This window comes from Bombina bombina, chromosome 9 (genome assembly GCF_027579735.1).
Source record: "Bombina bombina isolate aBomBom1 chromosome 9, aBomBom1.pri, whole genome shotgun sequence".
In the NCBI taxonomy this organism is placed as follows: Eukaryota; Metazoa; Chordata; class Amphibia; order Anura; family Bombinatoridae; genus Bombina; species Bombina bombina.
In genome coordinates this window covers 277928380-277951525 of record NC_069507.1, presented here as the reverse complement: position 1 = coordinate 277951525, position 23146 = coordinate 277928380, and the positions used below count along the sequence as shown (strand labels likewise).

Genomic DNA, 23146 nt, shown 5'->3' with positions numbered 1-23146 from the left:
TTACTATTTAATAAAACAAGACACATGTGCTGTATAAGTCTCTTGGGCAGATCAGGCAGAATTGGATAGTGATTCAGGCTTGATTACTAGTGCAGAACTAAAGTGATAGCGCTATCGAGCACTTACCTTCAAAAAATATAGGCAAGCTTAGAAATGGAGTGCAAAAATACAAAACCCTCAGGCCCACTAACATCTGGAACAACAACACAGAGCAACGCTCAAAGGAAAGTCTCCTTATCTTCGGTATGCAGCCCACACTGAGAGACAGCCGTATTAACGCTAGTATGCCTCAGTAACGCTCCCAATACAGGCAGTCGTTAGAAGATGATGTCACCAGTGCTAGGCAAACGAGTAAGCGCTCCATCAACAGTAATCCAGCATCAACAACAAACGGCAGCACCCGGTTAATCCACACATCCACAGAACAGGATATGGTAGTAAAAATGCAAAACATGTTTAATAGGCACTATTAAACTTGGTACACATAGTACACATCACAGACAGAAAGAAGGACAAACGTGTTTCGTTATTCACAGTCAGGTAGATTACGAGTTTTGCGTTATGGCAAAAAATGGCAATTTCAGTGTAATGGCAGTAACGCACTATTGTATGTCGTGTCGGTATAGCTATACTGCAAGTATTATAGCCTGTAACACAACGTCCATTCCACATTTAAAAAAATTACGTTTTTGCGTGGGATTTTCATAGCGCTGGTATTACAGATTGTGCGGTGAGGCTAAAAAGCTTGCGTTGCCGCCTACACCGACACAATCCATTCCGCCATCTGAAAGCAGTAGTTATGAGTTTTGCGCCATAAAAATGTTTCACAAAACTCATAACTAAAGTGTTACAAGGTACACTAACACCCATAAACTACCTATTAACCCCTAAACCTCCACCCTCCCGCTTCGCAAACACTATTTAAACTTATTAACCCCTAATCTGCCGCCCACCCACATCACAACTTTTAAATAAATGTATTAACCCCTAATCTGCCGCTCCCAACATTGCCGACACTAATAAAAATTATTAACCCCTATTCCACCGCTCCCCGACATCACCGCCACTATAATAAAGTTATTAACCCCTATTCTGCCGCTCCCCGACATCGCCGACACTATAATAAAGCGATTAACCCCTATTTTGCCGCTCCCTGCCATCGCTGACACTATAATAAAATTATTAACCCCTAAACCTCCGGCCTCCCACATCTCTGCAACTAAATAAACCTATTAACCCCTAAACCTCCGGCCTCCCACATCTCCGCACTAAATAAACCTATTAACCCCTAAATTGCTGGCCCCCCACATCGCAAAACACTAAATGAAATTATTAACCCCTAAACCTAACACCCCCTTAACTTTAAATTAAAATTACAATATAACTATATTCAATTAAATAAAAACTTACCAGTGAAATAAAAATAAACCTAACATTAAACTATAAATTAACCTAACCTTACTATTCTAATAAAATAAAAAATACTACCAATTCAAAAAATCTAAATGACATATTTAAAAAAGCTAACACTACGAGAAAAATTAAAAAGTCTAAAATTACAAAAAATAAAAAGACTAAATTATGAAAAATAAAAAACACTAAGCTTACAAAAATAATAAACAAAATTATCAAAAATAAAACAATTATACCTAATCTAATAACCCTATACAAATAAAAAGCCCCTCCAAAATACCCCCCCCCCAGCTTACAATAAACTACCAGTAGCCTTTAAAAGGTCATTTTTTAGGGCATTGCCCTAATTTAAACAGCTCTTTTACCTGTAAAAAAATACAAAGTCCCCCCGACAGTAAAACCCACCACTCAACCAATCCCCCAAAATAAAAAACCTAACTCTAAAAAACAAACAAACTACCCATTGCCCCTAAAGGTGCATTTGTATGGGCATTGCCCTTAAAAGGGTATTTAGCTCTTTTTCAAAAGCCCAAACCCTAATCTGAAAAAAAAAATACCCCCAAAAAATAATAAAAATACCTAACACTATCCCCAGAATATCTACTCACATCCAGGCGGTAAGAAGTCTTCATCCAGGTGATGACATCTTCATCCATCGCAGGGGCGCCTTCTATCTTCATCCCGGCGGAGCGGAGCGGCAAAGACATCCAGGCGTCCTCTTCATATGGTCCCTGCCGTACACGGAAGCTTCAATGCAAGGTAGCTGTTTCAAAATGACGTACCTTGCATTCCTATTGGCTGATTTGATTCTTCAAATTCAAATCAGCCAGTAGGATGAGAGCTACTGAAATCCTATTGGCTGATTTGAACAGGATGCTCCGTGCTGGATGTCTTTACCGCTCCGCTCTGCGCCGCCGGGATGAAGATAGAAAAAACCCCACGATGGATGAAGATGTCGCCGCCTGGATGAAGAAATCTTGCCACCTGGATGTCCGGACTTCAGCAAACGTGAGTAGATATTCTACGGTTACTGTTAGGAATTATTATTATATTTTGGGGTGTTTTTTCAGATTAGGGTTTGGGCTTTTGAAAAAGAGCTAAATGCCCTTTTAAGGTAATGGGGAGCTTAGGTTTTTTTTTACAGTTAGGTTTTTTTTATTTTGGGAGGTTGGTAGGGTGGTGGGTTTTACTGTTGAGGGGACTTTGTATTTTTGTTTACGGGTAAAAGCTGTTTAACTTAGGGCAATACCCTACAAAAGGCACTTTAAAGGAATATTGGTAGTTTATTGTAGGCTAGGGGGTGTTTTTATTTGGGGGTGCTTTTTATTTTTATAAGGCTATGCTACAGGAAAGTTCTTCTCTGTGAAAGGCACATATTGAGCAAAAAGAGGCTGCTTCTTGGGTGGTAACTAGCCATAGATATCGGGGAGCGGCAGAATAGGGGTTAATAACTTTAGTATAGTGGTGGTAATGTTGGGGAGCGGCGGAATAGGGGTTAATAACTTTTATTAGTGCCGGCAATGTTGGGAGCGGCAGATTAGGGGTTAATAACTTTATTTAGTGACGGCGATGTCGGGAAGTGGAGAAATTATGTCTATGGGGGAAAGCGTGCATGAGCACGTCAAAGCAGCCCTTGGATTTTGTGTGGTATGGAGCTTAATGCCACCATATCACATGCACAAGGAGGCTTTTCAGTAACTCGTAATGGCAGCGTTATGGAGGGTGAAATAACACAACTTTTTTGGGCGTCAGTTTCGCACCCTGTTTAGCGCAAAACTCGTAATCTAGGTGATATTGCACTTTATCAATGACCCATAAGTAACAACTGCTAACACACCCTATTTCTTTACTTTAACTCCTCCCCCTTACAGATAAACCACCTATCACAATCGAGAAGCAATGAAATCCCACACCTGTGTCACATAAGGCTCATCTTAATAGTGATGCTAGCTCTGGTATTTCAATATAACAGAATGAACATGATGTTAGAGGGTAGTGTAAATACATATAAGTTAGAACACAACATATTTACAATTATTTACAGTGGCTGTTTGCTCTGATATATAGCAAACAAAAAAGAAAAACATCTCATATGGTTAGATTGCTCAATTTGCTCAAACAGTTTGACATCCCACTCAGAGTTTAAACCTTTTGGTATTCAAGTATCCAGATGAAAAATCCAAAATGCTTCTCGTTGTCTTAGGATTTCTTCCCTATTCCCCCTCTCTGGGGTGTCTTGGAATAACCTGGATGCGTTGGAACTATCAGCGTTATTTCTCTCTTAAGGTGTAGAGAAATTGGTGTAGTAGACTCTGGATCCTCAATGGCTCTTAGGTGTTCAAGAAAACGATCTTTAAGAGCTCTAGTGGTTAAACCTACATACTGCTTACAGCACCCCCTACAGGTCACAAGGTATATTGCAAAACAGGAGTTACAAGTTGAATATTGTCTTATTTGATAGACTTTACCTGTTACCTGGAGAGTAAATTGTGTACCAAAATGGCATATGAACAGGGCTGACATCTATTGCTAATGCATTTAATGAAACCTGGTTTCAAAGAAAGACAATTCTGTTTTACACACCCAGGTAACATGGACGGTGATAATGTATTGCCCAAACGTTTAGCTTAGTGAGGGTATACTAGTGAGGGTATGATAGTGAGGGTATACTATTGAGGGTCTGATAGTGAGGATATGCTAGTGAGGTTATACTAGTGAGGGTATACTAGTGAGGGTATGATAGTGAGGGTATGATAGTTAGGGTATGATAGTGAGGGTATGATAGTGAGGGTATAATAGTGAGGATATGATAGCGAGGGTATGATAGTGATGGTGTACTAGTGAGGGTATGCTAGTGAGGGTATGAGAGTGAGGGTATACTAGTGAGGTTATATTTGTGAGGGTATGATAGTGAGGGTATACTAGTGAGGATTTACTAGTGAGGGTATGTTAGTGAGGGCATACTAGTGAGGGTATACTATTGAGGGTATGATAGTGAGGGTATACTAGTGAGGGTATACTAGTGAGGCTATAGTGAGTGTATACTAGTGAGGGTATACTAGTGAGGGTATGATAGTGATGGTATACTAGTGAGGGTATGCTAGTGAGGGTATACTAGTCAGGGTATGAGAGTGAGGGTATACTGTCGTATATACCTCTCTAGTCTAAGGGCTGTCACTAAATGAGTGTTTAGCAACAGATGTATATGTATGATTCTCGCAAAAGAAGATAAAAATGAGATGCTTGTAAGAATTATTCTTAATATGGTTTAATTTCGCCTTGGTTAGACAAAATCCTAACTATAGACAAATATTTAATCTGGGTTATCTAACAGATTAAATTAATACTCATATTTATCAAATATTAGTTGACATAAACTATTTATTAATCACAGCAAGATTAATTACATACCTTGAGATCTGAAGGCAGAAGATAACAATAGCCTTATACAAATGCAAAGCTTATATACACATTTTAAGCCAATGAAATCAAAGCATACCATAAATGAAAAGGCTATCTTTGTATATTTTAACTTCCTTAAAAAGACTTATAATTTTGGCTGACATATAGAAAATACTATTTTAACTTGTTCATGCGCAGTGTATTAGAGTGTTAATAATACTATGTGTCTAGCTAGCAGTATAGGTGTTTTGATTGACAACAGCAACTGAATGTAAATGTCACAGTTTTAAATACATTGTCTTTAAAACACTATTTAACCCATTACTAACTAAACTGACTAATCCTAAATTAATTTAATTTATAACTCTTCCATATTCTATATCTTAATTTATATCTAAATGTTTTATCTATGAATAACATATTTAATGTGTAATTCTTCTTTGAAATTGTATATTTTTCTAATCATGATTTTATAATTTATTCTAATCATGATTTTATAACTCCACATATACTAGTGAGGTTATACTAGTGAGGCTATAGTAGTGAGGGTATACTAGTGAGGGTATACTAGTGAGGGTATGATAGTGATGGTATACTAGTGAGGGTATGCTAGTGAGGGTATAATAGTGAGAATATGATAGTGAGGGTATGATAGTGATGGTATACTAGTGAGGGTATGCTAGTGAGGGTATACTAGTGAGGGTATGAGAGTGAGGGTATACTAGTGAGGTTATATTTGTGAGGGTATGATAGTGAGGGTATACTAGTGAGGGTTTACTAGTGAGGGTATGTTAGTGAGGGCATACTAGTGAGGGTATACTATTGAGGGTATGATAGTGAGGGTATACTAGTGAGGGTATACTAGTGAGGCTATAGTAGTGAGGGTATACTAGTGAGGGTATACTAGTGAGGGTATGATAGTGAGGGTAGACTAGTGAGGGTATTCTAGTGAGGTTATGATGGTGAGGATATACTAGTGAGGGTATACTAGTGAGGGTATACTATTGAGGGTATGATAGTGAGGGTATACTAGTGAGGCTATACTAGTGAGGGTATTCTAATGAGGGTATGACAGTGAGGGTATACTAGTGATGCTATACTAGTGAGGGTATGATAGTGAGGGTATACTAGTGAGGGTATGATAGTGAGGGTATGCTAGTGAGTGTATGCAAGTGAGGGTATGATAGTGAGGGTATACTAGTGATGGTATGATAGTGAGGGTATACTAGTGAGGGTATGATAGTGAGGGTATTCTAGTGAGGGTATGCTAGTGAGTGTATGCAAGTGAGGGTATGATAGTGAGGGTATACTAGTGACGGTATGATAGTGAGGGTATACTAGTGAGGGTATACTAGTTAGGGTATACTAGTTAGGGTATTCTAGTGAGGGTATACTAGTAAGGGTATGATAGTGAGGGTATACGTGTGAGGGTATGATAGTGAGGGTATGATAGTGAGGGTATGATAGTGAGGGTATACTAGTGAGGGTATACTATTGAGGGTATGATAGTGAGGGTATACTAGTGAGGCTATACTAGTGAGGGTATTCTAATGAGGGTATGACAGTGAGGGTATACTAGTGATGCTATACTAGTGAGGGTATGATAGTGAGGGTATACTAGTGAAGGTATGATAGTGAGGGTATGCTAGTGAGTGTATGCAAGTGAGGGTATGATAGTGAGGGTATACTAGTGAGGGTATGATAGTGAGGGTATACTAGTGAGGGTATGATAGTGAGGGTATTCTAGTGAGGGTATGCTAGTGAGTGTATGCAAGTGAGGGTATGATAGTGAGGGTATACTAGTGACGGTATGATAGTGAGGGTATACTAGTGAGGGTATACTAGTTAGGGTATACTAGTTGGGGTATTCTAGTGAGGGTATACTAGTAAGGGTATGATAGTGAGGGTATACGTGTGAGGGTATGATAGTGAGGGTATGATAGTGAGGGTATGATAGTGAGGGTATACTAGTGAGGGTATACTAGTGAGGGTATGTTAGTGAGGGCCTACTAGTGAGGGTATACTATTGAGGGTATGATAGTGAGGGGATTCTAGAGAGGGTATGCTAGTGAGGGTATGATAGTGAGGGTATACTTGTGAGGATATGATAGTGAGGGTATACTAGTGAGGGTATACTAGTGAGGGTATGTTAGTGAGGGCATACTAGTGAGGGTATACTATTGAGGGTATGATAGTGAGGGTATTCTAGTGAGGGTATGCTAGTGAGTGTATGCAAGTGAGGGTATGATAGTGAGGGTATACTAGTGACGGTATGATAGTGAGGGTATACTAGTGAGGGTATACTAGTTAGGGTATACTAGTTAGGGTATTCTAGTGAGGGTATACTAGTAAGGGTATGATAGTGAGGGTATACGTGTGAGGGTATGATAGTGAGGGTATGATAGTGAGGGTATGATAGTGAGGGTATACTAGTGAGGGTATACTATTGAGGGTATGATAGTGAGGGTATACTAGTGAGGCTATACTAGTGAGGGTATTCTAATGAGGGTATGACAGTGAGGGTATACTAGTGATGCTATACTAGTGAGGGTATGATAGTGAGGGTATACTAGTGAAGGTATGATAGTGAGGGTATGCTAGTGAGTGTATGCAAGTGAGGGTATGATAGTGAGGGTATACTAGTGATGGTATGATAGTGAGGGTATACTAGTGAGGGTATGATAGTGAGGGTATTCTAGTGAGGGTATGCTAGTGAGTGTATGCAAGTGAGGGTATGATAGTGAGGGTATACTAGTGACGGTATGATAGTGAGGGTATACTAGTGAGGGTATACTAGTTAGGGTATACTAGTTGGGGTATTCTAGTGAGGGTATACTAGTAAGGGTATGATAGTGAGGGTATACGTGTGAGGGTATGATAGTGAGGGTATGATAGTGAGGGTATGATAGTGAGGGTATACTAGTGAGGGTATACTAGTGAGGGTATGTTAGTGAGGGCCTACTAGTGAGGGTATACTATTGAGGGTATGATAGTGAGGGGATTCTAGAGAGGGTATGCTAGTGAGGGTATGATAGTGAGGGTATACTTGTGAGGATATGATAGTGAGGGTATACTAGTGAGGGTATACTAGTGAGGGTATGTTAGTGAGGGCATACTAGTGAGGGTATACTATTGAGGGTATGATAGTGAAGGTATAGTAGTGAGGGTATACTAGTGAGGGTATACTAGTGAGGGTATGATAGTGAGGGTATACTAGTGAGGGTATACTAGTGAGGGTATACTAGTGAGGGTATGATAGTGAGGGTATGTTAGTGAGGGTAAACTAGTGAGGGTAAACTAGTGAGGGTATACTATTGAGGGTATGATAGTGAGGGTATACTAGTGAGGCTATACTAGTGAGGGTATTCTAATGAGGGTATGACAGTGAGGGTATACTAGTGATGCTATACTAGTGAGGGTATGATAGTGAGGGTATACTAGTGAGGGTATGATAGTGAGGGTATGCTAGTGAGTGTATGCAAGTGAGGGTATGATAGTGAGGGTATACTAGTGATGGTATGATAGTGAGGGTATACTAGTGAGGGTATGATAGTGAGGGTATTCTAGTGAGGGTATGCTAGTGAGTGTATGCAAGTGAGGGTATGATAGTGAGGGTATACTAGTGACGGTATGATAGTGAGGGTATACTAGTGAGGGTATACTAGTTAGGGTATACTAGTTAGGGTATTCTAGTGAGGGTATACTAGTAAGGGTATGATAGTGAGGGTATACGTGTGAGGGTATGATAGTGAGGGTATGATAGTGAGGGTATGATAGTGAGGGTATACTAGTGAGGGTATACTATTGAGGGTATGATAGTGAGGGTATACTAGTGAGGCTATACTAGTGAGGGTATTCTAATGAGGGTATGACAGTGAGGGTATACTAGTGATGCTATACTAGTGAGGGTATGATAGTGAGGGTATACTAGTGAGGGTATGATAGTGAGGGTATGCTAGTGAGTGTATGCAAGTGAGGGTATGATAGTGAGGGTATACTAGTGATGGTATGATAGTGAGGGTATACTAGTGAGGGTATGATAGTGAGGGTATTCTAGTGAGGGTATGCTAGTGAGTGTATGCAAGTGAGGGTATGATAGTGAGGGTATACTAGTGACGGTATGATAGTGAGGGTATACTAGTGAGGGTATACTAGTTAGGGTATACTAGTTAGGGTATTCTAGTGAGGGTATACTAGTAAGGGTATGATAGTGAGGGTATACGTGTGAGGGTATGATAGTGAGGGTATGATAGTGAGGGTATGATAGTGAGGGTATACTAGTGAGGGTATACTAGTGAGGGTATGTTAGTGAGGGCCTACTAGTGAGGGTATACTATTGAGGGTATGATAGTGAGGGGATTCTAGAGAGGGTATGCTAGTGAGGGTATGATAGTGAGGGTATACTTGTGAGGATATGATAGTGAGGGTATACTAGTGAGGGTATACTAGTGAGGGTATGTTAGTGAGGGCATACTAGTGAGGGTATACTATTGAGGGTATGATAGTGAAGGTATAGTAGTGAGGGTATACTAGTGAGGGTATACTAGTGAGGGTATGATAGTGAGGGTATGATAGTGAGGGTATACTAGTGAGGGTATACTAGTGAGGGTATACTAGTGAGGGTATGATAGTGAGGGTATGTTAGTGAGGGTAAACTAGTGAGGGTAAACTAGTGAGGGTATACTATTGAGGGTATGATAGTGAGGGTATGCTAGTGAGGGTATACTAGTGATGCTATACTAGTGAAGGTATGATAGTGAGGGTATACTAGTGGGGGTATGATAGTGAGGGTATTCTAGTGAGGGTATACTAGTAAGGGTATACTAGTGAGGGTGTGATAGTAAGGGTATACTAGTGGGGCTATGATAGTGAGGGTATTCTAGTGAGGGTATAATAGTGAGGGTATGATAGTGAGGGTATTCTAGTGAGGGTATACTAGTAAGGGTATACTAGTGAGGGTGTGATAGTAAGGGTATACTAGTGGGGCTATGATAGTGAGGGTATTCTAGTGAGGGTATAATAGTGAGGGTATGATAGTGAGGGTATACTTTTGAGGGTATACTAGTTAGGGTATGATAGTGAGGGTATACTAGTAAGGGTATACTAGTGAGGGTATGATAATGAGGATATGCTAGTGAGGGTATGTTAGTGAGGGTATGCTAGTGAGGGTATGCTAGTGAGGGTATGATAGTGAGGGTATGTTAGTGAGGGTATGCTAGTGAGGGTATGTTAGTGAGGGTATGCTAGTGATGGTATGTTAGTGAGGGTATGATAGTGAGGGTATGATAGTGAGGGTATGCTAGAGAGTGCATGCTAGTGAGGGTATACTATTGAGGGTATGATAGTGAGAGTATGCTAGTGAGGCTATACTAGTGAGGGTATACTTGTGAGGGTATACTAGTTGGGTATGATAGTGAGGGTATACTAAAAGCAATGTCAAAAATAAAGTTAAGCGCTAAAAGCAAGGGTATATATAGGTGATGTATAGATTAACTTGAATGTAGTGTCCAAAAAATATAGTTTATCTTCAATGTATTACTGGATAGATATATATATATTATGTCAGGAAAGAAACAGAGGCATATATATAGTATCAATGGAAAATTCCAAGCAGCAATTTATTATACTATTTAAAAAACTTTTACAAACAGAAAGGTGTCTAGAATCTAAAACGATACAATGTAAAATAAAGGGACGTCTCCCTTAAACAATGCAATTATACATATAAAATAAACATAAAAGAACGATTTGTTCAGTACTTGCGCTTTATAGAGAGTGTAACGATATCCCAAAATTGAGGAAAGTTGTTTGCTTGCCAAGTGGCAAAAAGTCAACTATTAGATTACAGGACTTAATTACCCGGTGTGTATAGTTGGCGTTACTGGTTGGAAATAGAAGCGCCTTTTTGTGTGGAGGTAACGTGACGTCACGTTCTATGACGGCAGGTGATGTTACCGTGGCAACCCCTATTCCTTAGTATGGAAGGAAGTCCTGGGGGATATTAAGACAATCTTTGCGGTCATGAAAATTGACTAATAAGAATTCTTTGTGCTTCAAATAAGCGGTGTAAACCGGCAGGGTTTTATGTAGACTTCTTAAGCCTTACTTTGGACTTTGCGGTCGCTATGTAGCGACTGATGGTGCAGAATAATGTTATTTCTCCAGACTCTATTTGCCAGAGATAGCAGGTGGATCCTTCAAATAGATAACTTGGTGGTCGTTAGTAACGACTGGAGGAACTTGAGATGTATAAGTGGATCTTTGCGGTCGCTAGTAGCGACTAGGTTATCCTTTGTTGAAAGACTTGGCGGTCGCAAATAGCGACTAGGAAAGCAGGTGGATCTTTCAAGTTGATGACTTGGTGGTCGTTAGTAACGACTAAAGGATCTTAGGATGTATAAGAGGATCTTTGCGGTCGCTGGTAGCGACTTGGTTATCCTTTGTTGAAAGACTTGACGGTCGCAAGTAGCGACTAAGAAATTCTTTAATGATGGTCAGTTATGTGGTCGCTAGTAGCGACTAAGAGTTTCTCTGTAAATAAGTTGGTACCAAACGGCACAGCAGTTGGTAAAGTTTGTTGTCAGTTGGTGCCAGCAGGCACATAAATAATTGATATAAAAGTTCAAGTAGGAAGTCCTTTAAAGCATAAAGATGTTATCAAATAACATCAATAATAGGATAAATAGCAGAAAGCAGAAAGCAGAAAGCTATATTTATCCTATCTAGCGACCACATAACTGACCATCATTAAAGAATTTCTTAGTCGCTACTTGCGACCGTCAAGTCTTTCAACAAAGGATAACCCAGTCGCTACCAGCGACCGCAAAGATCCTCTTATACATCCTAAGATCCTTTAGTCTTTACTAACGACCACCAAGTCATCAACTTGAAGGATCCACCTGCTTTCCTAGTCGCTATTTGCAACCGCCAAGTCTTTCAACAAAGGATAACCTAGTCGCTACTAGCGACCGCAAAGATCCACTTATACATCTCAAGTTCCTCCAGTCATTACTAACGACCACCAAGTTATCTACTTGAAGGATCCACCTGCTATCTCTGGCAAATAGAGTCTGGAGAAATAACATTATTCTGCACCATCAGTCGCTACATAGCGACCGCAAAGTCCAAAGTAAGGCTTAAGAAGTCTACATAAAACCCTGCCGGTTTACACCGCTTATTTGAAGCACAAAGAATTCTTATTAGTCAATTTTCATGACCGCAAAGATTGTCTTAATATCCCCCAGGACTTCCTTCCATACTAAGGAATAGGGGTTGCCATGGTAACATCACCTGCCGTCATAGAACGTGACTTCACGTTACCTCCACACAAAAAGGCGCTTCTATTTCCAACCAGTAACGCCAACTATACACACCGGGTAATTAAGTCCTGTAATCTAATAGTTGACTTTTTGCCACTTGGCAAGCAAACAACTGTGATATACCTTTAAGACATATCCCTCCCACTTTCCTCTCTCCCTATTTAATCACCTTCACGCCTTCTATTCACTGCCTGATAATTGATGTTACCTCTAAGGAGTATCATCCTTTTTTGCTCTCCTGGCTACTTTATGCTTATTTCACAGGTTCACCTGTCACCTTGGGAAACCTCCTGGAATTACCAATATATCGCTATCCAGATTCACCTGACAACCTGCATTACCTTCTCTATTTTGCTATCTATAGGTATTCGCACGCTGTCACTAATCTCCCTTGCAGCGTCCCAGCTGCCTGCTCGCCGATACCGGAAGTGAGTCACACTCGCTCAGTCGGAGCTACCGCTGAGACGCCACAACGCTCTGCCGCTCTGATCTTCAGTTCACGGTCTGTACTTTCTACTTTACCAAACCGAAGGTATAATCTTTCCTACAAACCTTATGCTGGCTAAGTGTATATTTGTGAACTGCAAGTATCTCTCTGACATTTCTACCCTAGACTATAACAAGCTGAATTACTTATCTGAGTGAGTGTGTGAAAACGGACTATACTTATTTACTACTTATCCTGTTATATGCACTAATATATTCTATTTTGCATTATTCTGATTTGCATCATTGAATTCACTGAACTAGTGTTTTCTGTTTTCACTTATCTTGTTGCTTTAAAAGGGGTTATTTTTCATTAAAGATACAACCCAGAATTTCACCACATTACAGTAATTGCTCACAGATACTCTGCCTTAAGTTTAAGCTCCAACTTTTAGACAGAAATATCAAAGGAGCAACATTTCTACTATTTACTTGTTAGAAATAAAACATTTATATTTTCAATATAACAGTATTATCAGGCCCTAAAAAACAAAATTGCCATATTATGGATCCCACAGAGATTCAAAAGGCATTTAACAATATCCATCAAAAATTGGATTATCTGGCTCGTGGCCTAACTGAAGTACAGGCAGAAACCACAACGTTAAAAGCTTTAGTAAAAGACTGTTTAACACCTAAAACCCCTGAAATCCCAGAACCCCAAGTACAACCCCCAACTCCTTTTTCAGGCAAGAGATCTGCTTTCAGGGATTTCAAAAATTCCTGTCTTCTATTATTTACTCTAAAACCTCGCACATATCACACTGAAAGATTGAGAGTGTGCACTACCATCTCCTACCTCACAGGGGAGCCCCGCACATGGGCAAATAGATTGTTTGAATCAAACAATTCTATCCTTGATTCCTTGCAGGAATTCTTTGCTGCTATGTCTGAGTTATATGAGGATGCTCACACACAGCTAATAGCAGAGACCAAGCTTCGCTCCCTTAAGCAGGGAAAGCGTACTGTGGAGGAGTACACCACGGATTTTCAGCTATGGGCGACTGACTCTCAGTGGAATGAGGTCAGTCTCCGAAATCAATTCAGATTGGGTTTATCAGAAGTCCTAAAGGACGAGCTATCTCGCCTTGACATGCCAGAAACTCTCTCTGCTTTGATTAAACTTAGTACTTCTCTGGACAGACGAATTAGAGAACGTAAGGCTGAAAGAGGAGGATTTGAGACCTCTCCTAGACAAAATTACCCAAATACCTCTCATCATGATAAAACAACACCTATGGAAATAGGCGCAATAAGGGGTCATTTGACCCTTGAGGAAAAGACTAGAAGGAGACTTTCCAACCTTTGCATGTACTGTGCAAAGAAAGACCATGCTGTCTCAGATTGCCCATTACTGGACATACAAAAGAGGGGTAAGAATGTTACCTTAGAACATATTAAAACTGATCTTACAAATCAACTAACTATCTCTCTCTCTCTACAGTGGGACCAAAACAATCTTCAGAATAAAGCATTTATTGACTCTGGGGCTTCAGGGATATATATCAACACTGATTATGTATTAGTTAATAAAATACCCACGGTGTGCAAGCAAATCCCTGTGTTTGTTAAATTAATTGATGGTTCCTCTATACAACATGGTCCTATAACACACCATACTATACCTTTATTGATCACAACCACAAATGGACACACTAAATATTTATCATTTGATATCCTCCCAATTGCTATGCATACCATAGTATTAGGTTATAAATGGTTAAAAACCCATAACCCTCAAATAGATTGGTCACTCCATCAAATAAAATTCCAATCAGATTATTGCTTAAAAACATGTTTTCCACAAACACACATAGCAAATATACAGAGTATTCCAGAGGTTTATCAGGATTTGGCGGATGTCTTTAATCTAAAAGAGGCGGAGAATCTTCCTCCGCATAGAATTTTTGATTGCCCCATTGAATTAATCCCTGGCTCTCAAATACCTCATGGTAGAATTTATCCCATGTCTCAAAAAGAGCTCAAGGATTTACGTTTATATTTAGATGAAAATCTAAAAAAGGGGTTTATCACACATTCAACATCACCGGCAGCTACAGGCATGTTTTTCGTTAAAAACAAAGATGGCACTCAAAGACCAATCATAGACTATAGGGCTCTAAACAATATCACAGTAAAGAATCGCTATCCTTTACCCTTGATTCCTGAGTTATTAGAAAGGCTTACTGATGCCACAATATTTACCAAACTTGATCTGAAGGGTGCATATAACTTAATTCGCATAAAAGGAGATGAGTGGAAAACTGCTTTCCGCACCAGATACGGTCTTTACCAATACAACGTCATGCCTTTCGGTTTATGCAATGCCCCGGCAACCTTTCAACATTTCATAAATGAAATATTTCATGATTTGATTGATGTATGTGTCATCATATATTTAGATGACATCTTAGTCTACTCAAGTACTTTATTAGATCACGAAAAACATGTTAGATGGGTTCTCACAAGACTAAAAGAACACAAACTATATGCAAAACAAGAAAAGTGTATTTTTCATGTCAATCAAATAAAATTCTTAGGTTACATCATAACACCCAATACTATTAGCATGGATTCAGATAAAATTAAAGCTATTTTGGATTGGCCCACCCCCACTACCGTAAAAGCCTTACAAAGATTCTTAGGTTTCGCGAATTTTTACAGAAAATTCATTCATAACTTTTCTGTTATAGTGAAACCTCTTACTTCACTAACCAGTAGTAAGATAAGATATCTTTGGACTGAGGAGACCCAAAAGGCTTTTCACGCCTTAAAGAAATGTTTTTCAACTGCTCCTGTTTTAACTCTACCAGATTATCAACAACCTTTTGTTTTAGAGGTAGATGCCTCCAATTCTGGTATTGGCGCAGTCTTATCACAACACGATAAAACATCCACTCTTTTACATCCTATCGCTTATTACTCAAGAACATACTTACCAGCTGAAAAAAATTATAGTATTGGGGACAAAGAGTTGTTAGCCATTAAGAACTCTTTGGAACATTGGAGACACTTGTTAGAGGGCACTGAAGTACCATTTACGATTTATACTGATCATAAAAATTTAGAGTACTTAAAGAAAAATAAGACTCTCTCTGCCCACCAAGTTCGTTGGTCTCTTTTTCTAGATCGTTTCAATTTCAAACTAACATATAAACCAGGGGTTCTTAACATGAAAGCTGATGCTTTATCCAGACAACATGATAACCAAAATGATAAGATCTTAGCTTCCCCAATTATCCCGCAACAAAAGATAATAGGATGTATCACCACATTCGAAAATGAAGTACTAACTGCACTCATAAAGGATCCAAATATACCCAACTCATGTACCAAAGATGCATCCACAGGTCTATACTATCACAAAAACAAACTCTTTGTACCAGATCCCTTACGCAAAACAGTTCTAACCTATACACATGACAATGTTCTATCAGGACATACAGGCATACAAAAAACTATTGAACTCACAAGAAGATTTTTCTGGTGGCCACAGATGGAACAATATATTACCAATTATGTTTCCTATTGCGATATTTGCGCAAGGAATAAACTAGAACATTAAAAGCCGATTGGGTTATTAACATCCATACCAATACCTGATAAACCCTGGTCAAGAATCTCGATGGATTACATTGTTGACTTACCACTTTCACAAACATATAACACAATATTCGTTGTTGTAGATCATTTAACCAAACTTGCTCATTTTGTTCCATTGAAGTCCCTTCCTACTGCAAGTACAACAGCTAAAGCTTTTATAGCTTCTATCGTACGCTTACATGGCTTACCCAAAGTCATAATATCTGATAGGGGAACTCAGTTCACCTCAGCTTTCTGGAGGTCTTTATGTAAAATCCTGCAGATTGATGTCAGGTTTTCAACTGCTTTCCATCCTCAAACAAATTCTATCGGAACAGCCAATAGAATGCGAGCTCAATCTGATTGGCTGATTGGATCAGCCAATCGGATTGAACTTGATTCTGATTGGCTGATTCCATCAGCCAATCAGAAAATTCCTACCTTAATTCCGATTGGCTGATAGAATCCTATCAGCCAATCGGAATTCGAGGGACGCCATCTTGGATGACGTCCCTTAAAGGAACCGTCATTCGTCGTCTAGTCGTCGGAAGAAGAGGATGGATCCGCGCTGGAGGTCTTCAAGATGGAGCCGGTCGTCATCGGATGGAAGAAGATAGAAGATGCCGCTTGGAGAAGATGTTTGCCGGTCCGGATGTCCTCTTCTTGCCGGATAGGAGGAAGACTTTGGACCCTCTTCTGGACTTCTTCAGTGGATGTCTAGCCCCCGCTTGGGTTGGATGAAGATCTTGGAGCCAGGACGGATCGGTGAACCTGGCATGGTGAAGACAAGGTAGGAAGATCATCAGGGGGGTAGTGTTAGGTTTATTTAAGGGGGGTTTGGGTTAGATTAGGGGTATGTGGGTGGTGGGTTGTAATGTTGGGGGGGGGGTATTGTATGTTTTTTTTTACAGGCAAAAGAGCTGAAATTCTTGGGGCATGCCCCGCAAAGGGCCCTGTTCAGGGCTGGTAAGGTAAAAGAGCTTGTAATATTTGTATTTTAGAATAGGGTAGGGAATTTTTTATTTTGGGGGGCTTTGTTATTTTATTAGGGGGCTTAGAGTAGGTGTAATTAGTTTAAAATTGTTGTAATATTTTTCTTATGTTTGTAAATATTTTATTATTTTCTGTAACTTAGTTCTTTTTTATTTTTTGTACTTTAGATAGTTTATTTAATTTTATTTATTTGTAGCAATTGTGTTTAATTAATTTATTGATAGTGTAGTGTTAGGTTAATTGTAGGTAATTGTAGGTAGTTTATTTAATTATTTTATTGATAGGGTAGTGTTAGGTTTAATTATATCTTAGGTTAGGATTTATTTTACAGGTAAATTTGTTATTATTTTAACTAGGTAACTATTAAATAGTTCTTAACTATTTAATAGCTATTGTACCTGGTTAAAATAATTACAAAGTTGCCTGTAAAATAAATATTAATCCTAAAATAGCTATAATATAATTATAATTTATATTGTAGCTATATTAGGATGTATTTTACAGGTAAGTATTTAGCTTTAAATAGGAATTATTTATTTAATAAGAGTTAATTTATTTCGTTAGATAAAAATTATATTTAACTTAGGGGGGTGTTAGTGTTAGGGTTAGACTTAGCTTTAGGGGTTAATACATTTATTAGAATAGCGGTGAGCTCCGGTCGGCAGATTAGGGGTTAATAATTGAAGGTAGGTGTCGGCGATGTTAGGGAGGGCAGATTAGGGGTTAATACTATTTATGATAGGGTTAGTGAGGCGGATTAGGGGTTAATAACTTTATTATAGTAGCGCTCAGGTCCGCTCGGCAGATTAGGGGTTAATAAGTGTAGGTAGGTGTCGGCGACGTTGTGGGGGGCAGATTAGGGGTTAATAAATATAACATAGGGGTCGGCGATGTTAGGGGTAGCAGATTAGGGGTACATAGGGATAACGTAGGTGGCGGCGATTTGCGGTCGGAAGATTAGTGGTTAATTATTTTAAGTAGCTTGCGGCGACGTTGTGGGGGGCAAGTTAGGGGTTAATAGATATAATACAGGGGTCGGCGGTGTTAGGGGCAGCAGATTAGGGGTACATAAGTATAACGTAGGTGGCGGTCGGCAGATTAGGGGTTAAAAATTTTAATCGAGTGGCGGCGATGTGGGGGGACCTCGGTTTAGGGGTACATAGGTAGTTTATGGGTGTTAGTGTACTTTAGGGTACAGTAGTTAAGAGCTTTATAAACCGGCGTTAGCCAGAAAGCTCTTAACTCCTGCTATTTTCAGGCGGCTGGAATCTTGTCGTTAGAGCTCTAACGCTCACTGCAGAAACGACTCTAAATACCGGCGTTAGGAAGATCCCATTGAAAAGATAGGCTACGCAAATGGCGTAGGGGGATCTGCGGTATGGAAAAGTCGCGGCTGTAAAGTGAGCGTTAGACCCTTTAATCACTGACTCCAAATACCAGCGGGCGCCCAAAACCAGCGTTAGGAGCCTCTAACGCTGGTTTTGACGGCTACCGCCGAACTCTAAATCTAGGCCTGAGAGATTAAACCAAACCCTTGAACAATATCTCAGATGTTATATTACCCATTTACAGGATGATTGGGTCGCATACTTACCCTTAGCAGAATTCTCCTATAATAATTCAATGTCATCTTCCACTAAAATGACTCCATTCTACGCAACTTATGGTTATCACCCAATCTCTATTACTTTATCAAAGGTAACTGTTAACTCTCCAAGTGCTACAGATTACACATCATCTCTACAACAACGGTTAGACGTTTTGAAGACCCATCTTCAAGATGCAAAGGAAAGACAGAAGAAATATTACGATCAAAAACACAGAGAAACCCCAAAATATAAGATTGGTGATCTTGTCCTTCTATCCACCAAACATCTCAAACTGCAATTACTTAGCAAGAAACTCGCTAACCAATTTTTAGGTCCATTCCCTATTGAAAAGGTCATAAACGAGAATGCAGTCCGTATAACCCTGCCGAAGGATTTTAGGATACATAATTCTTTTCATATTTCTCTATTAAAGCCATACAAATCAGACCCTTCAAGACAACATCTAGTTCCTCCAGCCCCAATCCTGATTGATGGTCAGGAGGAATTTGAAGTGGAGAAGATTCTTGATTCCCGGTTGAGACACCGACGATTGGAGTATTTGGTCAAGTGGAGAGGCTACGGTCCGGAGGAGAATTCGTGGCATTCCCATTCGGAGGTCCATGCACCTGTATTGGTGCGCCGGTTTCACCACAAGTATCCATTCAAACCTCGTCTAGGGTCTTCTGGAGTGGTCCCTTGAGGGGGGGGAGATGTGATATACCTTTAAGACATATCCCTCCCACTTTCCTCTCTCCCTATTTAATCACCTTCACGCCTTCTATTCACTGCCTGATAATTGATGTTACCTCTAAGGAGTATCATCCTTTTTTGCTCTCCTGGCTACTTTATGCTTATTTCACAGGTTCACCTGTCACCTTGGGAAACCTCCTGGAATTACCAATATATCGCTATCCAGATTCACCTGACAACCTGCATTACCTTCTCTATTTTGCTATCTATAGGTATTCGCACGCTGTCACTAATCTCCCTTGCAGCGTCCCAGCTGCCTGCTCGCCGAAACCGGAAGTGAGTCACACTCGCTCAGTCGGAGCTACCGCTGAGACGCCACAACGCTCTGCCGCTCTGATCTTCAGTTCACGGTCTGTACTTTCTACTTTATCAAACCGAAGGTATAATCTTTCCTACAAACCTTATGCTGGCTAAGTGTATATTTGTGAACTGCAAGTATCTCTCTGACATTTCTACCCTAGACTATAACAAGCTGAATTACTTATCTGAGTGAGTGTGTGAAAACGGACTATACTTATTTACTACTTATCCTGTTATATGCACTAATATATTCTATTTTGCATTATTCTGATTTGCATCATTGAATTCACTGAACTAGTGTTTTCTGTTTTCACGTATCTTGTTGCTTTAAAAGGTTTATTTTTCATTAAAGATACAACCCAGAATCTCACCACATTACAGTAATTGCTCACAGATACTCTGCCTTAAGTTTAAGCTCCAACTTTTAGACAGAATTATCAAAGGAGCAACATTTCTACTATTTACTTGTTAGAAATAAAAACATTTAAATATACAATATAACAACAACTTTCCTCAATTTTGGGATATCGTTACACTCTCTATAAAGCGCAAGTACTGAACAAATCGTTCTTTTATGTTTATTTTATATGTATAATTGCATTGTTTAAGGGAGACGTCCCTTTATTTTACATTGTATCGTTTTAGATTCTAGACACCTTTCTGTTTGTAACAGTTTTTTAAATAGTATAATAAATTGCTGCTTGGAATTTTCCATTGATACTATATATATGCCTCTGTTTCTTTCCTGACACAATATATATATCTATCCAGTAATACATTGAAGATAAACTATATTTTTTGGACACTACATTCACGTTAATCTATACATCACCTATATATACCCTTGCTTTTAGCGCTTAACTTTATTTTTGACATTGCTTTTGCTACATTGTATTCTTGGAGGGGAATTCACTAGTTAAGCTGGGTCACAGTTCCTTTAGCGCCTACAATTTTCTTTTCTCTAAGTGAGGGTATACTAGTAAGGGTATACTAGTAAGGGTATGATAATGAGGATATACTAGTGAGGGTATGTTAGTGAGGGTATGCTAGTGAGGGTATGATTGTGAGGGTATGCTAGAGAGTGCATGCTAGTGAGGGTATACTATTGAGGGTATGATAGTGAGGGTATACTAGTGAGGCTATACTAGTGAGGGTATACTAGTGATGGTATGATAGTGAGGGTATACTAGTGAGGGTATACTAGTTAGGGTATGATAGTGAGGGTATTCTAGTGAGGTTATACTAGTAAGGGTATACTAGTGAGGGTGTGATAGTAAGGGTATACTAGTGGGGCTATGATAGTGAAGGTATTCTAGTGAGGGTATGCTAGTGAGGGTATGATAGTGAGGGTATACTTGTGAGGGTATACTAGTTAGGGTATGATAGTGAGGGTATACTAGTAAGGGTATGTTACGGTACCAACAGTGTACCAAGGTTAATATCAGATGAACAATGTCCTGCATAGGGAATCAGCAATTCACAACCCAGCCAGTTTTCAGGTTTAAAACAGAATGACATTTATTAAAAGGCTATGCCTAGTATTTATGCAGGTCTGACCCCCCCCCCCCCAGATGGGGGTTGAAAGGCTGTTGTACATTACATGGAGGGAACAAGCCCTTTGACATGATACAATAGAATTATATTACTTAAACACTTCAACCACAAGACACTCTTGGCCCTTCTTATCACTTAGGCGTTTTCTCTCTGGAGGTGATCAAACAATAGAATGCTTAGCACTAATTAGATTATAGCTGGAGCCAGCAACTCTGTCTTTAGAAATTAGTTTCTTAGCTAAACACAATTAACTCCTTCAGTCCTGACAGAAGGGTCTGTCACAGGGTATACTAGTGAGGGTATGATAATGAGGATATGCTAGTGAGGGTATGTTAGTGAGGGTATGCTAGTGAGGGTATGATAGTGAGGGTATGCTAGAGAGTGCATGCTAGTGAGGGTATACTATTGAGGGTATGATAGTGAGGGTATGCTAGTGAGAGTATGATAGTGAGGGTATAGTAGTGAGGGTATGATAGTGAGATTATGATAGTGAGGGTATACTAGTGAGGATCTGATAGTGAGGGTATGCTAGTGAGGGTATAATATTGAGGGTATACTAGTGAGGGTATAATAGTCAAGGGTATGAAAGTGAGGGTATACTAGTGAGGGTATGATAGTGAGAGTATGACAGTAAGGGTATGATAGTGAGGGTATACTAGTGAGGGTATACTAGTGAGGGTATTCTAGTGAGGGTATACTAGTGAGGGTATGATAGTGAGGGTATGAGAGTGAGGGTATACTAGTAAGGGTATGATAGTGAGGTTATGGTAGGGAGGGTATACTAGTGAGGGTATGACAGTGAGGGTATGATAGTGAGGGTATTCCAGTGAGGGTAAACTAGTGCTGGTATAATAGTGAGGGTATTCTAGTGAGTGTATATTAGTGAGAATATGCAAGTGAGGGTATGATAGTGAGGGTGTACTAGTGATGGTATGAAAGTGAGGGTATTCCAGTGAGGGTAAACTAGTGGGGGGTATGATAGTGAGGGTATTCCAGTGAGGGTAAACTAGTGCTGGTATAATAGTGAGGGTATTCTAGTGAGTGTATATTAGTGAGAATATGCAAGTGAGGGTATGATAGTGAGGGTGTACTAGTGATGGTATGATAGTGAGGGTATATTAGTTAGGGTATGATAGTGAGGGTATGATAGTGAGGGTGTACTAGTGATGGTATGATAGTGAGGGTATACTAGTTAGGGTATGATAGTGAGGGTGTACTAGTGATGGTATGATAGTGAGGGTATTCTAGTAAGTGTATACTAGTGAGGATATGCAAGTGAGGGTATGATAGTGAGGGTGTACTAGTGAGTGTATGCAAGTGAGGGTATACTAGTTAGGGTATGATAGTGAGGGTATACTAGTTAGGGTATAATAGTCAAGGGTATGAAAGTGAGGGTATACTAGTGAGGGTATGATAGTGAGAGTATGACAGTAAGGGTATGATAGTGAGAGTATGACAGTGAGGGTATACTAGTGAGGGTATACTAGTGAGGGTATACTAGTGAGGGTATGATAGTGAGGGTATGACAGTGAGGGTATACTAGTAAGGGTATGATAGTGAGGTTATGGTAGGGAGGGTATACTAGTGAGGGTGTGACAGTGAGGGTATGATAGTGAGGGTATTCCAGTGAGGGTAAACTAGTGCTGGTATAATAGTGAGGGTATTCTAGTGAGCGTATATTAGTGAGAATATGCAAGTGAGGGTATGATAGTGAGGGTGTACTAGTGATGGTATGATAGTGAGGGTATTCCAGTGAGG

General features: G+C 39.7%; 1 protein-coding gene across 2 annotated transcripts in view; it reads left to right on the top strand.

The window, feature by feature from the left end:
• The window catches only part of C1S (complement C1s), a 164265-nt gene that overhangs the window by 44765 nt on the left and 96354 nt on the right, over positions 1-23146 (top strand). The window lies entirely within an intron of this gene.